The sequence below is a fragment of the Protopterus annectens genome, chromosome 13.part0 (assembly GCF_019279795.1).
Source record: "Protopterus annectens isolate FY-2018-M chromosome 13.part0, PAN1.0, whole genome shotgun sequence".
Lineage (NCBI taxonomy): Eukaryota > Metazoa > Chordata > Ceratodontiformes > Protopteridae > Protopterus > Protopterus annectens.
The window spans coordinates 875,356,045-875,373,354 of NC_056747.1; the positions used below are offsets into that span (position 1 = coordinate 875,356,045).

General features: G+C 37.2%; 1 protein-coding gene across 4 annotated transcripts in view; it reads left to right on the plus strand.

The window, feature by feature from the left end:
- The window catches only part of LOC122787730 (protein rapunzel-like), a 114,198-nt gene that overhangs the window by 11,952 nt on the left and 84,936 nt on the right, over positions 1–17,310 (plus strand). Inside the window, exons 1-2 of one of the 4 annotated variants that reach the window (XR_006362594.1) lie at positions 12,125–12,205; positions 14,056–14,139. The exons of 2 other annotated variants lie outside the window; for them this stretch is intronic. The gene's annotated coding sequence lies outside the window, so the exon portion shown is untranslated. Of the gene's footprint in view, positions 1–12,124; positions 12,206–14,055; positions 14,140–17,310 lie in introns of those variants that run through there. One more of the 4 variants, XM_044054592.1, reaches the window with a different exon arrangement.

Genomic DNA, 17,310 nt, shown 5'->3' on the forward strand with positions numbered 1-17,310 from the left:
CTTTATAGCTAGATGATAACTTGAATCTTATTAAAATACAAATGTACTCTGGAGTTAAAACTACATGAGGGTTGAAATTTGAACAAATCAGCCTTTGTAATACCTAGTACAAGATATTTCAGCTTCATTTGTATGAAGGAACACCTTATACAAAACAGCAGAGGAATATCTGTTGCTGGTTTAAAAGGCTCCCTATAGTATGAGTGTAATACCATGTTTTAGAATGCAAATATCTATCTAATCAAAGACTAAAATGATAACTATCATTCTCTTGAAGCTGTGTCATAATATAACAGATATAGCAACTACAAGAAAACATCATCTACAACATAAATCCCAACAGCATTCACATAAGGGAAGAACTTAAAATGTTTTTTTTTTAACATCATGGGATCATAGCATTAACTATCTACTGATGTTATGCACCATTAAGAGACTTGACCACATGCCTGTGTTTCTTACCTCACTTAAAAGCATTAAGTGATTTCTCCAAACAAGTAGATAGAGACATGCTTTGCTTAATTGGGAACAGAACATTGTTCAAAAATCTAGGTAGACTGTGCCACAGACTGATCTATCTTCCTAATGTTTATTTTGCATTTATGCATGAAATTGCCTGCAATTGCCGGTATAAGCTCCAAGGGCTCTTTATTCCTTTTAAAATGTTTCAGAAAGTACTTGGTCCAAAGCTACCTTGAAATCAAGAGTCAGATCTGTCCACAGGACCCTGTGACAGTGAGCAGAGTGACAGCACCCCTAACCTAAGTGATTAGATTAAGTACAGTATTCCCGTATTCCCATTATTTTCCTTCTGATTCCTTTGACCTTGTCTAGTTATACAGGATGTTTGATAGATAATTAAAACAATGCTGTGTTGCACTTTGTAAGTGGGTCAAGCCATTATTTTATTCAGCAACATTTATTACATTTGTTGACTAGGATAGACCAACTGGTTACTCTAACCCTATTCAGAGGAGGTCCGGGAAGAAAAGCTGCAAAATTATAATAGTTTTGTCAGTATAAAAAACAGTTTGATCCTAGACAAAAAAAAAAAATAATCAGAAGCAAGTAATACACAGGATAATATTTACATACAAAGAGCAAATTATTACCAAAAGATTTAAGGACATAGTATCGTATATATATATAGGTAGAGTGTAGGGAGATTATCAGGAAAGGTATAGGATGGTATAAGGAAAGATTTACCTTATTGAGCACATAGGGTGGAAAGTGATTTAGAGAAATCCATTTAGAAGAAGATGAATAGACTCAGATGTGAATAAGTAATAACAAGGTTTGAAATGTTTTCACACTGCCATGTATTACAAAAATCTTCCCAGTTCTATATAACTGCATATTGTAGATGGGAAGAGCTGGACAAATATTGTGTTGTCTTATACATGGATAGTTCTATTTATGTTTTAGATATCTTAAAGACTGAAAAAGTGTTATGGTTCTAGTGTGACGTGATGTCATTCGGTAATGAGTTCCATGGTTTAGAGAGACCCACTAAATACAATGAGTCTCAGCAATGGCTCTAAACTGAGGGAAACTGTTCTAGCTTATGTGATATCTTGTGGACATATTTTATTTGTGAATTAAGTAAAATATTTTGACATTTGAGTCCATTAACTGATATTACTGTTTTGCAATAGTGAGACTTGCTTAAAAAACATATCTTGGGATCTTCTAGGGACAATATTGATACTGTCTGTGTCATTATATGTCTAAGCAATGCAAAGTCATTTTTATCAAAGCTAGTATTGTCATTTATAAATGTGCTCAGGAACTGTATAATCAGTGGTCATTTAATAATCAAAGATCAAGGTATTATGTCCAAATCACAGGACAGTACATTTCCTTACAATGAACACTATCTACTGGCTGGATTCTTGTTGTTGTACTGTTGCAACTTTTGTACTGTCGTAACTGTTGTACTGTTGTATCTGTTGTACTCTTATAGTGTTGTATCTGTTGTACTGTTGTATCTGCTGCACTGTTGTATCTACTGTACTGTTGTAACTACTGTATCTGTTGTACTGTTTTATCTATTGTACTGTTGTAACTATTGTATCTGTTGTACTGTTGTATCTGTTAAACTGTTGCATCTGTTGTACTGTTGTATTTATTGTACTGTTGTTAACTATTGTATCTGTTGTACTGTTGTGTCTGTTATAGTGTTAACAATAATGTCCTCATTATAATCTTCTTCATGTTTCACTCACCAAAGGTTGACCACTTTGACACCTGAAAGGGTGACAGAAATAACAAAAGATGAAACACTAAACACTGTAGTACATTCTTGGTGATTTTTATTGTGTTTGAGAGCGTTTCCTCAAGTCTGACTCTCTTTCCCATGTATTTTAATCCCAGTAACTGTATAGCATTTTTATTACTTTTAGCATAGTCAGTGCAGTTAATCGTGGAATAAAATCAGATGTGTTTGTTAGATTCAGATATGCTTTGTGGATGGTTCGGCCTTTATCTAATGTTGTGGTTACTTGTTCAGAGAACGGCATTAGACACATGAAGTGGAATGGGTGTCTCGTTGCAACATACATGCCTGGAACAGCACAGTGTTGTGTCTTGTCTTTAATAAAACAGTGACTTCTAAGAAATCAAACCAGCAATTCAGAATTCAAAAGAGCTGCATGACTGTGATACTGCTGTTTTGTACAAGAATTGTATACAACTTCCTTATCACGTCACTTTTTGAATAATGATAGAAAATCCTCTTTTCTTGTAGTAAGGAACTTTTCACACACTGATGACAAAATCATTATTCTGACATTGAACTAAAGGTTACAAGGCTTTGAAGTATGGCACTTCTTTAACTCATAAGGATTTGTTGTAAATGTGCATTTTTTGCTAAGATTAAAATATATTTTTCTATTAAAGCAAATTAATTTTATATCTGGATGTGGCTCTATACATACTTTTTGGGGGAGGGGGTAGTGGCAGAGTAGTACACTAGTTAGGTTTTGGAAATCATGGCTGTTGTTTTGCGCAAATATTTTTGAACATATGATTCTTTTCTGAAATGTGTCTACATGTTATTAAGGGTAGTTAATGTCTGGAGCCATGTTCTCAAAGAGAAGTGTAGGCATGTGACTTGCTTATTTTTGAATGCTTTGAGATTACCTCTTAACAATCACCAGTTTATTAACAAGATAGATAATGCACTCATCTGCTACAATAAATGTACCCTACAAAGAGAACATTAATATTAAATATTGCATTCTACTTTGTTTATTGTAAACTCTTTAAAAAGACATATATTTTTGGTCACTGAGCCTAAGTACATCTATACAGATAACTAAAAGTTAAATGCTGAAATATGCTTTCTTAGTGATAAACTCCTCCTTCATTTATTAACAGGACCATCCAAAAATTTAGTAAAAATCACAGCCATTTTATTTTCATAAATGAGCAAATCTTTTCATATCAAATTATGTGCATGTCAGTTCACAATCTAGCCTCCGGAGCTAGGGATTGTGGTTCAAGTCCCACCTGGGTCAATGATTCTTTACCGTTAAAAATTAAGCATTACCATCATAGAGTAATGCTAAATCATTTCTAACATACCACCCAGAATGCACTTGGTCTGTGAGTTCAAATCTGCTATGATTCAATGTGTGTGTCTACCCCAGAATATAATGACAGGTAGAAAACTAAAAGGCTTAATGAGTGAAGTAGAAAGGGTGCCAAACCAGTAAGTTGGCTGAGGGTCATTGAAATAGCATCATAACATTGTAATGCTTTCATTTACTTGTTTGCTTCATACCTTTAAACTTGAAGACATCATAAACATGCCTCTCAACTGTATAGGTTTTCACAGAATGTCCAGATCTTTGCCTCATATTTTTGTTATGTTTCTCATAAAATTGTGGTTTTCTGGTAAATCACTGGCAAATCATTGAGGATTGATGTCAGAAAATAATGACAAGCATTTGAGATTCTGACCTCATAGCCTTCAAAAAATCATGCTAAAGCAAAACCTGTTGCTCTATCATTGTTCTAAATTTATAAGATCAATATTTGCAAAATTGTTCCTATTTTTGGGCCTTTGTTCCCCCATTACTTATGGCTTTGTCCAGATTTCTCGCTCTAAAAGACGGAGAGGTATGATCATAAAACAGGTGCAAAACTCTTGAAAAGTAAGTGGATTTAGCCAAAAATCGGGACACACGATTAGCATAAATATCTGCACACAGAATAGCATATAACTCATTTGCAGCAGGCTTGTGGGATACTGCTCAGAGACATGTTTAAAAACTGAGACTGACAAAAGTAACAGACAAATATAAGATGAGTTTTAAATGCATTGCATTGCTATAACCAAACACATCATAAATAGACGTCCCACATTTTTCATCAGAGAACTTCCATTACCATTATACAACAAAATGTTATTTATTTTGCTAATGAACCACAATGTGGCATTATAATTCCCTATGTCAGTTCTACCACTACTACCTTATATAAAAAACTCAAATTCTACATTGCTAGCATCCACATGTCTGACAATGTTCCTCAGTATTCTGTGATCTTCACTACTCTCCTGTCACAGTGCATATGATTTGGCAACATGATTTAGCCCAGGAGAGCTTATGATAACCAGATTTTAGTTTTTGTCCTTATGTCTTAGAGGAACTCAAAACATACATTTTTATTAAGTTTCAGATCTCATGATTGCCACACATCTGACAAGTTGTTTATGTACTTCCCAAATCTACCAACCCATTATAAAGGCACCTGACTAAAACACCAGCACTCTGTATTCAGTTAATGAGCTTCTTCCAAAGTCCTTAATGCTGACTCATCTTCAGTTTCCACCAGAAATCATCCTTTCTCCATTTCATGTCAACTGTGGTACCAAACATGGATTAGGCCTCAAAGAATAAATAATACTACAAATAGACTCTGTCTCACTATTTAAAAACATGCAATACACATACTCTCCCTGAAGTGTATTCATTTGTAGGCTGTGGTACAAAATATGGACTACACTTCCAAGAATGATGCATGCACACCAATTGCTTTGTACATGTTCTACTTTATATAGGAATTAACCTTGTTTTGTTGTACAAACCAGAGCAGAAAGTTACTTATTGATCCCACTTTAGCACAAGCTGTAACTTTTCAGTGAAAATAACAAAATATCATCAAGTTCAGACCACGTTATCCATGTCACAGCCTGCAAACACACCCCACTCATTTTAGTTACACTTGTATCCCACATAAGTAAAACTGCATGCTACACTTGTTATTCAGATTTCATACTTTCATAGGTTTTTATTAAGCTTACAGCCAAAGGAGCCTATCAAGAAGCTCATCACATCGCCCAGTACTGGTGAGAGACTAGTGGTCTCCCCCTTTATGTAGGCTTTCTTCACATACCACAGTGAAAATTTGCAATCATCAGTCATCCAGACTATTTTAAATGTTGCTAGTCAAATATGTTGTTTGACAGGTTAAGAGAAGCCTATTCCACAAAGGGAAGCTACATTGTGTTAGGTATATGTCATACCTGAAATGGATTTTGCTTTGCCACTGGTTCTATCTAAGTGAATGAGTTCAAAGAGTGCTGGGTCATACAGAACATGGAAGCCAAACAGAGTTCACTCACCAGGAGTCTGTATGACACTGAGCAGAGGGACAGTGCTTTTAATCTAACAGAGTAGCTAAGGGTACTGCAAACTGAGGTCTTTTTGGTGAGGAAATATTGAGTTCTCTCATGCTGGTTTAGGTGATTAGTGTGATACAGTGTATACTAAAGCATGCGCTATATTTTCAATGATGGGCCTAGTGATGGATGATTAAGGTGGAGCTATAATGATCTTGGATCTTGATGAAATACTAAAAAGAATAAGCCGTGCAAAATGTGTGGATTTTCTAAGAACCACTGAGATGTGAGGATTTTCTAAGAACCACTGAGATGTGGAGGTCAAACGAGAGTCTGCTATCATGAAAAGTACCCAAGTCCTTGGTGACTGCGACAAATTTTATTGGAATGTTATCTATACTGCAAACAGTAGTGATGCTACATGCACCAAAGGAATCTATGCTGCATTCCTTGGTGTTGAGTGTAGTTCCATGATTAATACACCAAGCATTTATTTGGTCTAGCCCTTCCTGGAGAACTTGAGTATCAGAATGCGATTCAATAATCACCCACAGTTTGCAATTATCAACAAATATGGTTAGCTGTAGTCCTATAATATTTGCTTTTATGTCACAAAAATATAGACCAAAGAGGAGGGGTCCCAGGACACAGCCCTGTAGGACACCACTGGCAACATTTTTCTACCTAGAGCAAATATCCCCAACCTTAATAATATGGGTTCGCTCAGGTAGTCAATTTCAGATCCAGAGAATTAAGTATGGGTTAATGTTGATTTGGGAGAGTTTGCCAAAGATCCCTGCATATCTGATAGTATCAAAGACATTGGCAATGTCCAGATAAACAGTATGGGCTATATGCCTCTTGTATATGCCCTCAGTAATGCTTTCAACAAACTAAACCAATTTCAGAACACATTATTTGCCTTTTATTAAGATGAACTGGTATGTATCCAGGGATATAGCTTCACCTATATCATTGTTTATTAGTTTAGGTGCACTACATTACATAGCCTTACAAATACTATCCCTGAGACTAATAGGTCTGTACTTCTCAGGACTACTAGGGGGACAAAGTTTATGCACGGGCACCACAACTGCCATTCTACAAACCTGGAGGACATAACCAATGGAAAAACTCAGGTTGAAGAGTTAATGGAGGAGTTTCAATAGAAGGGACTGTACAGACGTGAAGAAGCTGCAGAGCAAATTAGAACTCATTCCACCAGAGCCACAGCTACCATGGTTGCCTTCAGTTGAGGAGTGCCCACAAAAGAGATTCTGGAAGCAGCCAACTAGTCCTCAGTCCACACCTTTGCCAAACACTGCAACTTGTCATCTTCACAGAGAGTCAGATTCACCTTTGCATCTCTGTATGGCCTCCTATTCTCTTCCTACCTTCATCTTTGCAACTGCCTATCCTTCAGCTTTGAAAAGCCTCTCATGGAGTTATTTCTGCCACAGTGAAACACAATGAACATAGTACAGTTGTGTCTACTTACCATAATGTGTATGTTTGAGTGACTTCACTGTTGCAGTGTTGTTTCCCTCCCTCCACCCCTCTGTTCAGCTATGGCTGGGGGTAAGTACCATAATATCCTTTCCTTTAGGTCCCCTCCCCATTTAGCTTTCACTTCAGTGTTTCCTAACTATACCCTGCTAGGGGAGTATGGGTGTTTTGTGCTCCCACCCTAGGTCTTGGAGATTGTAGCTCCAGTCTTGGGGGGGCAAAGAAAGACCAGAGAATATGGTGCTGGCATACATCTCATATACCCTGACACCTTGACGTCAGACAGAAGAATGCCTGCCAGGCCTGGAAGAGGGGAAAAAAGAATATTCTCTGAGGAAGGACTTGCACATCAGGAGACCCCAAGGAGTTACTAATGCAAGGGGGAAAATAATGAATGCCCTTTAATTCTGCAAGTGATCATGAGATAAAAGAGTAGGATTTTTAATGCTTTGAAAGGCTAGATAGATTACCATGGAGGAGTTTATAAGAAACTGAATACAGAGAGAGAGGGCTATCAGTTTGCCCAGAAAACTAAGATGTATGACACCAGTTATCTTCTAAGTGACGTATCTCTTGAGGTCTCTCAAGTTGAGTGATATGTTCAGGCAAATACAAGTTATTCTGAGGAGGAAGCACTCTCTCAATCGCTCCAGTATTTTTGGGGACATGATAATCAAACTACTCAAAAGAAGAAATAGCACCAAAACTTCTCCAGCCTCAAATTCCTGTAATGACAAACTGAAGAACTACTATGAAACTACTTTGAAAATCCATCATCACAAAAACAAATCACCCCTACCAAAGTTCCATAGTAAAAAGATAGTATAATCACTGTTAGAAAATTCTTAGAAAAATATAAAAGGCCATGACACTGAAGGTCCTGACTACTTACCTGTAAAATGTGTCCATATGGTAGCGAAATATGTTACTATCCTTCGAAGACATTTATTAATGAGGACTATAAATAAAAGTATTATTCCAAGAATGTGGGGAGATGCCAATATTACACCACTCTGCAAAGGTGAGGGAAATAAAATGATCCTTACAACTATTTAAGTCATTACTGTACTAAACATACTCTCAAAAACATGAGTGAATAATTCAGCCCCAGCTTTCCTTGCACTTAAATTAACAGAATGCACTTACCAATTCACACCATGTTTTTTCAAAGGGTGCTTAGTGAATACTGCCTTACTAACTCTAAGTGACTACAACTTGGAGAAACTAAACTCATTGGAAGTAGTAACAGGGCTTTTCTTAGAGCTGTCAAAAGCCTATAACATAGTTAGCCACATTGGTCTTATTAATAGCTTCACCATATTTATTGCTTCACCAGCTCACAAAAATTGTTTCAAAACTATCTATCAAGCAGAAAATTCTGTTAAACTGAAGTCAGGAGATTACAGGTAAATTTTTTGTTCTAACACCAAAAGAAATATGTACAGGTAATCAAGATCAAATTCACATAGTACTAAGTGCTCAACCACAAGATGTTGAGGACCAGAGCTCTGTTGACTGCATTCCATAAGAAATCACTGCTCGTGTCCTTTCTAGGTGTGCATGTACAGTGTTTCTTTCCTTTGTCCTGAGAAATTATAAGTAGGGGTTAAGAGGGCATGCCTTCTGGCAAAAGCACATATAGTTTGAATTTTCTCTTTTCAGGTATTTTGGGCATTTATCTTGAGTGATGTGGTTCCTTGGCATCTTGTCATTCAGAATTTCATAGAGTAACCTAACAAAGGCACATTCTACAAGGCTCCATTTTAGGATCCTTGATATTTCTCTGTATGTTAGATTTATACCAGGCCACAGTAGCCTACTGTTGGCAGCACAATATGCTAATAATACTGCTCTCCTCAGCTCAGCCAAACACTATAGCTCAGCAAGAAAAAAAAAAACTTCAACCCAGCTTCTTCATTATAGTAGCAGGGTTACATGTCTATCATCTGATAATAAGTGTAACCAAACGTACCTTCATTCTAATTTTGTACTAGTCATTAAAGAAATGTGCGTGCTAAGCTGGAAATCAAAACATCAACAAACCATATAATACCCCATGAAAGAATATGAAGTACTTAGACTCCTTTCTTCTCGACACACTCTCTTGAACAAAACATACTTTCTACAATCTCTCTGTCTTCTCTTTTCTTTTCTTCTCACTATTTCTTCGTCTTTCTGTCATTCTTACACTTATGTGGACACCCCCTTATTTCTTCTTACCCATTTTATTATTGTGTCTAATCTTACCTCCCAGTCAAAGTTCAACATCACTCATTCAGAATTTTTTTTTCTAGATTTCTCTCTCACATTGCTAGCAAGGTTTTCCAACTGCTGTATCACTAAAGCTATATTTTAATAATCATTGGCATGTAAAAAGAACATTTACTGCACACTAACCATTGACTTTATTAAATGAAGCCCATTTCTAAAATCTGGATATTAACACTGTATTATTAATGGCATGTTTTTTATTTACAAAGCTCATAATTTTGTGTTTGCTTTAAGGCACTCTGCGAATGTATAGGATATGACATTCTGACATGTTGTACAAGTGAAAAGGATATGTGAGTGGTGCAGTTCAGGTTTCAAGCTAGTGCAGAGAATGGGATTCAAACTCAGACATTGTCTATCTCTCCCCCTCTATCTCTTCATTCTTCTGTCATTATTACACTGACTCATTGATGCGAAATAAAATTCACTTTGTAGAAATTGTAATAGCTGCTACTGTCAGCATTCTTTGGACAGAAATGCAATGTGTATCATTGTTACTGTGCCTGAAGAAATGCAAATTGGTGCACACATACATTCAAAGAAAAAAGAAAATTAAGCATTAACATGCCAGCTCTCATTACTTTGCATGTTCCTTCCCATTAGCATTAACTAAACAACTCCTCATATCACATCATTAGTGTTTTCAGAAGATATTCTTTCTGTTTTTGTTAACTATTTTAATTTAAGATTATATCATTTTATATTATGTCTGAGTATTTAATGGTGGTTTGACAAAAAGTATTTCCTTTACTTGTAAAGTGCCGTTCAGTATGCTTTTTTTCTCTGTTGTAAAACTTCAGTAAAATATAGGCCTACTGTGGGTTGCCCATTAAAGGTTCAGTCTTTCACTGCTACAGGTGATCTGAATTCCGTGGTTATAATGGTATGTTTATATTGATGAAATAGTGAAATGAAGATACCATTATAACATATTTTCTTAAGTGCCTATGCATACTTGGAGTGGAGTAACTTTTTCTCCTTTAAAGGCAGACTATTTAAGATATTTTTATTGATTCTGCTTAATTTGTTATAGCATTTAGTGCTTCAGTATTGACGAATGCATGCATGTTTGTCCACTACTTCTTTCCATAGTGACAGTAAATCTTGGTTTTTGAGCAGCTACAGTGATGTAGTAGTTGTTTACCAATTAGCCTTATAGATGTGACATAGATAGCCTGGAGAAAAATCAGATTGATAGTTTCAATTATCTGTGATGTGCAACATTCTTATGAGTTCATTTTTAAAGGTAATACACCTTTAGAGTCTCAACTACCACAGTCTTTTGGAAGCGCATACTGTAAATGTTACAACTTTCAAGCACAAACAAGCAGAAACATACTCTTCTAAATATTGGTTTAACTGACTGTGCATTGACTGAATGGTGGCAGACGCAGTGAGGTAGCCATTTTATCCCATGACTAAGTGAAATAGTGGGTGCTGCTTTTCTAAACATTTTGTAGATGGGATGTTGTGTCTGTTGAGCAATTTTCCAATCTGATCATGGACAAGACTTGACATAATATATGGCTCTAACTGGCACATCTTGGTTATTTATTTGTTTATTTTCTTATTTACGATTGACTTTCTTGTGTCATTTCATGACTATTATCACTGTTAATGTATGTGCATTAATTGTTGTTGATTATGGGTGGTATCACCGGAATTTTTTAGAGCTGTGAGGTGAAGACATTATCTGGAATTAAGTGAAATCTCTACTGGTCGTGTAAAGCATTTATTGCAGGTAAGTCAATTTATGTGATCTATAAAAAATGTGATTCAGAGACAGCTTTGGCATTGGGTTAGTACAAGCGCACACACACACACACACTCACACACACACACACACACACACACACACACACACACACACACACACACACACACACACACACACATACACACACACACACACACACACACATCTGTCCACTCAACATCAAACACCCCCCCCCCCGTATACTTGATTGGATTCAAGAATACAATCAGCCATTCATCCATACATATGTTCATGCACACCCACTCATACGTTCACACACACACACACACACACACACACACACACACACACACACACACACATACAAATCCAAGCTCTTGATTCCCTACTTACTCCCCATACTGAAATCACCCAGATAAACACCCAGACACACACACACACACACTCACATGCGCATATCCAACTTTACTGTTGTACACACACTTCCTCATAAGTATACAGTAACACCCCCCACCCCCACATCTGCTCTGAACTTTGCTGAACTTAACTTTACCACAACTTCTTCCATTGAAGTTAAAGGAGTACAACAGGTTTCTCTAATATATTCCTCAACTTTACGGCACTTTTCCTCCCTATTTACATTGTCCTCTGTAAAGCAACAACAGTAAAGCATTTACAATTTTTATAATTCCCCTTACTTCTGTATCAGAAGCCTACCTTCTCATACTGTGATGGTTTCACTTACAAAATGATTCTCTCACATTTGAATAAAACTTGCTGGAGTTGCCCAGTTACTGACATCACTGAGGCCAGACAATGCAGGTACTTTTTTTTTTTTTTTTTAAACAGTTCCCTCCTCCAAAGTGACATCACCACAGCCGTCATCTGATTCTAACTAAAATAATAAGACCCACCCATTCTGTGATGTCATGGTTCCCTTGTCCTTCCCCCAGCCTGAGTGCTCAAATACAAGTGCAGGAGGTAGGGTACTTCATTTTAGCATTGTGTTCCAGTACGCTGTATTTCCCTATTGGAACCTTGTGTGAGTCTCTTTCTGCATCAGCTTCCCTAGTGGATTTATACTGGTGAGTATGAATTTTTTGTAGAAATACATTGTTTGACAGCAAAGTATCAGTATCTCTTTAATGTGGCATCTTCATTTCTCCTGGCTTTTTGGTTGCTGTGCTGCATAAGTTCACACATGCATCCAAAAATGTTTAAACATTGCTTGTTTGGGTCCTGCTGACCAAACAACTGTTGTGGATACATGTATGCACTTGGTATTGAACTGTGGCGCTTTAGTACTGTACTTTTTTATATTTATTTGCCTTTGCTGCAGCATTCAAGCTGTTCCGCGTGGTGTTGGTTGCCAGTGGCAATTATTACTATAAAGGTGTCTTCTTTCCGAAGTTATTTTCTCTAACTTTCCTAAAAAGCAGTACCACTGACTACCTTAAAGATTTCCTGTTCAATATGGGTAGTGGTTGTGCCATCTTGTAATCTGTTCAATGAGAAGGTGTAATGAAAAAACTTGCTGTCCATTGTCTGATACATTAGTCCCACTTCAATCTGCAAATTGGCACTGTTTTACTCCTTTAATGCCCTGTACTTCTTTTTTTTTTTTATGTAATTTCCTTTCCTGTGGCGTTCCTTTACCAGCTGTTCCATGTGGTCTTGGTTGCCAATAGCAACCATTTTTCTTTATGGCCCTGTGATGTCTGAAGTTTTGTGTGTGCATGACTGTGCGATTACGAACTTCCAAGCCATTATTTTACACTCGCTTAGCTGTTTACTTTTTTTTTCTTATTTTATACTTGCTAAACAGCTTAGCGAGTGTAAAGTAATGGCTCGTTAGATTGCAATTGCACGCGCACACTGACAAACACTCGATTATGTTGCTGTGCTTCTCCCATCGGTTATTTGCCACCTACAAATTTTTTTTATCTAAAATATGTCTGTCTGCAGACATAAGGGTAGTGGGTTTGATTCTTGTGTTGTTTGAGCAGTGATTGCAAGTGCGTGGGGAGAGAAAGAAGTGTGTGTGTATGAATGTAGGAGTGCCTGCGTTTGAGTATAGCGGAGCAAACAGTAAGGGAATGCATGGAGAGTGTCTGTATGAATATAAAAGTGCCTGCATGTGTGTGAGAGTGCGAACAGTAAAGAAATGCATGGAGAGGGTGTGTATGAATGTAAAAGTGCCTGCGTGTGTGAATAGTAAAGGAATGCATGGACAGTGTGTGTATGACTTTTGAAGTGCCTTCATGTGTGTATGAGAGAGCGATCAGTAAAGTAAGAAACTCCTGTTCATAAAAAATAAAACGCACCATATTAACACTTTTTTATTTACATGTTGTTGTTTGTCTTTTTCCCGGTAAAGGGGTCACCACAGCAGAACTCCGGTCTGCTAATGACTGGCAGTAGATTTTTACGAAACGCCGAGGTGCCAGCTCGACACCCAACCTTCAACAAAGGCATGCCCATTTACGCACACATGTCTTTCGAATGCTACCCAACTGTGGGGAGGACATACAGACGCCACACAGACGGCACTTACAAGCCAAACTCAGAATTGAACGGGAGAACCTCTTGCTGTGAGGTAACAACGCTACCGCCGTATCACCGCGGCATACTAACACTTTTTAAATTACTAACCTTAAAACCCTTAGAAAGGCAGTTATAATTTAAAGAGCTACCCATACAAGGGATTGTAATTTACCATGCCTGGGAAACATATTACTACTTTTGCGTTTCAGTATGGTGACATGTATATTGCCTTAACTTTATTTAGATTTAGTGACCCTTCCTTCCTTGAACATATATTACCATAAAACTCGAGAAATTATGTATTAAATTTGCATTTCAGTTTAATGTCAAAATTATTTGCATATTTGTAAAACTTGGCTTATAGAATCATTGTTTCTGTGTTTTGCCACAGGCTGCATCGTCAAAGAAAATGTGAACATTCAGAATGCCTGGGATAAAATATATTATACGTCTGAAAATTTCTGCAACCGATCTTACAACCCAAATTAAACTCCTGTATCTTCTAAGACCTTTGTGATTAAAAATGTATTTGTTATTCTGTTTTTAGGATTCACCTCCATTTGGTAGTAGCCTGCCTTCACATCCATTTTGCTAAAAACAGTAGCACCATTCAACATAATGATAATGTCATCTAAAGTGCTTTCCCTCAGGATGGCTTTACATATATCAATGCTACAGTCATAGTGCAGGTGTGTTTTGGCATAGGCATGGTATGCAATTGCTAGCCATTCACTTCAACATCAAGAACTGACCAGCCATTGTCCCAATAGCACAGGCATCTGGTATCCCACAGCAGTTCTATTAATTTAGTTTTGAATGCTTCCAGATTGCTTTGCTCCCTAGCTACTCCTGGGAGATTATACTAGCCTGCTGAATCCAGCTTTGAGAATGCATGTTGTCTTGAAACATGGTCTGATAAGTATTAAGCCATCTTCCTGACTGTCTCTCAGCTAAGAGTTTGGTTACTATGTAGTTTGGATTTTAGAGGTAGACAAAGTCCCATTTTAATAATTTCTATATCTTTGAACCAAGTAGAAAGGTTGTTCTTTCATTGCTGGGTAGCTACTTGAAGCATTGGAGGAAATAGCAAAGATGCATATTTGGTTCTGCAAGTAATTCAAATCTACAGATCTTTGTAAAAGTAACAGTACAAGTGTTATTTGTATTTGTGGCAGAGTGAAGAGCTATTAAAGGGAGCCCATGCTCAGTTTTTGGGATAAGTATGTTTATAGCTTTAGTTGTGCACATGCTGGAGGCGAGAAGGTATGAGAGCTTGTAGCATAAATTTAGTTATTTAAGGTTCCGCTAATATTATCTGTATGGTTTGTTAATAAGAGAGTAGGGTCCAATGTGATCCTGGATATTTTTTGCTCTGTTACTACAGGCAGCATATTGCCTGATGTATCAGTTATTGTCAAGTGCAGAGTTTTAGCAAGCTATTATGGGGTGCCAAAAAACATTACATTTGATTTTCTCTGACTAATAATCAGCATATTATCATGTGTGCATTGGCAGATCCTTGCAAAACGTATTCATTCCTATATTGAGCTGTGATTTCTTGTGCCACAGATGATGACCTGTAGCTTGCTCAGATATGGTAAGGGACACTCTCCAGTTATTTGCATGTGGGTAAATGCCTGGGTGTCATCCGGTTTGAAAAATATTGAATACTTGCAGCTAATCAAGACTGAGACACATTTCCACCTTGTGTCCCATTCTCTTGTGCCTCATGGTCTACATGTGTGCAAGGCAATTTAGCCTTGCACTGGCAGAGTACATTATGTGGCTTTAAACCATGTCTGTGTAATGTCACAAATCCGATGTTTCTGTATTCTGTACAGAGCTTGTAGGTTGTGCAGTTTCTTCTGAATTCCTTCTGATTGTATTTGCATTGCCATTATTTTTGTCACTGTCTTGATGTGAAATCCGTTTTCAATGTGTAATTGTTTTGTTTAGCATATGGTCATCAGTGATTGAGCTATAGTACTTGAAAGCAGTGGTAGCAGCATATCGGTGAGTATATTTGCTTTTTATGCATATGGCTGTGGGTTCTACTACCGCAACCTGTAGATGGATAGGAAATCATAAGTTGTACTCTAATGTTGGGTGCTGTAGTCGTGACTGTCTTAGTTTCTTTGGTTTGCCATCCATTCCCTATTGCAATGCTATTTTATTTACTGTAACCTAGGCAATGCATTCATCAAAGGCAGTAGGCAAACAATCTGTAGATGAAACATTGAATTGGACATTGCAATGGATAATTCTGATCTGCCTTATGCAAGATATGCAAGGCAGCAAGGCAGCAGTTAAGGGACTACAATACAAGGTCAGACCATTGAGATGGCACCATTTTAAGCTTTTACTCTGGGATGCCGCTGGAAATGTTCATAGTGTGCCCAGTCAAACTAACCAGGTAAACAACCGGATAACAAAATATTTACTGCAACTAGTTAAGAAAGAGCAAACCTCTACAGGTAGCCAGTAAAGTGAATCAAACCAAACAGCCAGAGAATCATGGAAATTTGTTTATACAGGAAAAAATCTTAATTACATCTGGTAACAGGTCATGTTACATTTCAATGTGTTAATTTCATTCAGTAGTAGTGTAGTAACACCGATGTTTGGAAACACAGAAATTTCGTATGCATTCTGCATGGCAAATGATGCTTAGGTGGTGTATCGCTTGCATACTTCTCTGTTGTATTTGCACCAGATACTGCTACTGTGCAGTGCAGGAATAGAAAGATTAAAACATTATCCTGGTATCAGAGGTGGCAGTGCAACATATTAATAGTGGCTTAACATGAGAGTTGCTCTAAGCAAGCACCATGTGAAAACTGAACAAGCACCTAGAATTATTCAGTGCAGCTTCCACACCTTAAGTCTGAAAATGAATTCATATACTCACATGAACAGGAGTAGCTGCATATTGATGGCTAAAGGTGTATGGACATGCCGGGTGGTTACTACACTGCAAAATTGGTATGTAATGGTGGAGATATTTGGAAGGCATGAGCAAACACACCAGTATATTAAAGCCATAGCACCAATTGAACTGGAGGCTGGCAAATAGATTTAGTAAGGGATTTTGTCCATGCAAAAATATTTCAACAGTGATTCTTTGCAGTGGCATCCATAATCTGATTCAAGGTAAATTAACCTTGATGTCCTTTATTCAAAAAAAAAAAATCAATAAAAAATTTACTTTGTTATAAGTGACTTCTGGACACAAGAAAAAGGAAGGGGAAAATATAGCAATGTGGTTTGTATGTACAAAGACAAATCCAGGGACACTGCAAAAGGATTTTTTGCAAACCAACCAGTGGAGTAAAACATTTGAAGGCAAACACTGCATACCAACACACTTTGCACATGTAAATCTCAATTTTTAACAAGGTGGAAGCATGAAGTGATACCTTAACACTTAAATTAATAAAGATCTAAACTGGTTAATAGTATAAATGTTTTATTCTTTATCTCCTTGGTGCAAGACCTTACTGGATGTGAATGCAGTCAAGTACGGCCATGGCTATAGTGCAGCAAAAAAATGTCCCCTCTAACAAAGGAAATGCTAGAGCAAAGATTAAATTACATGAGTCAAGCACAATGCTGAGATCTGCCAGTCAATGGAATTAGACTTTGACAG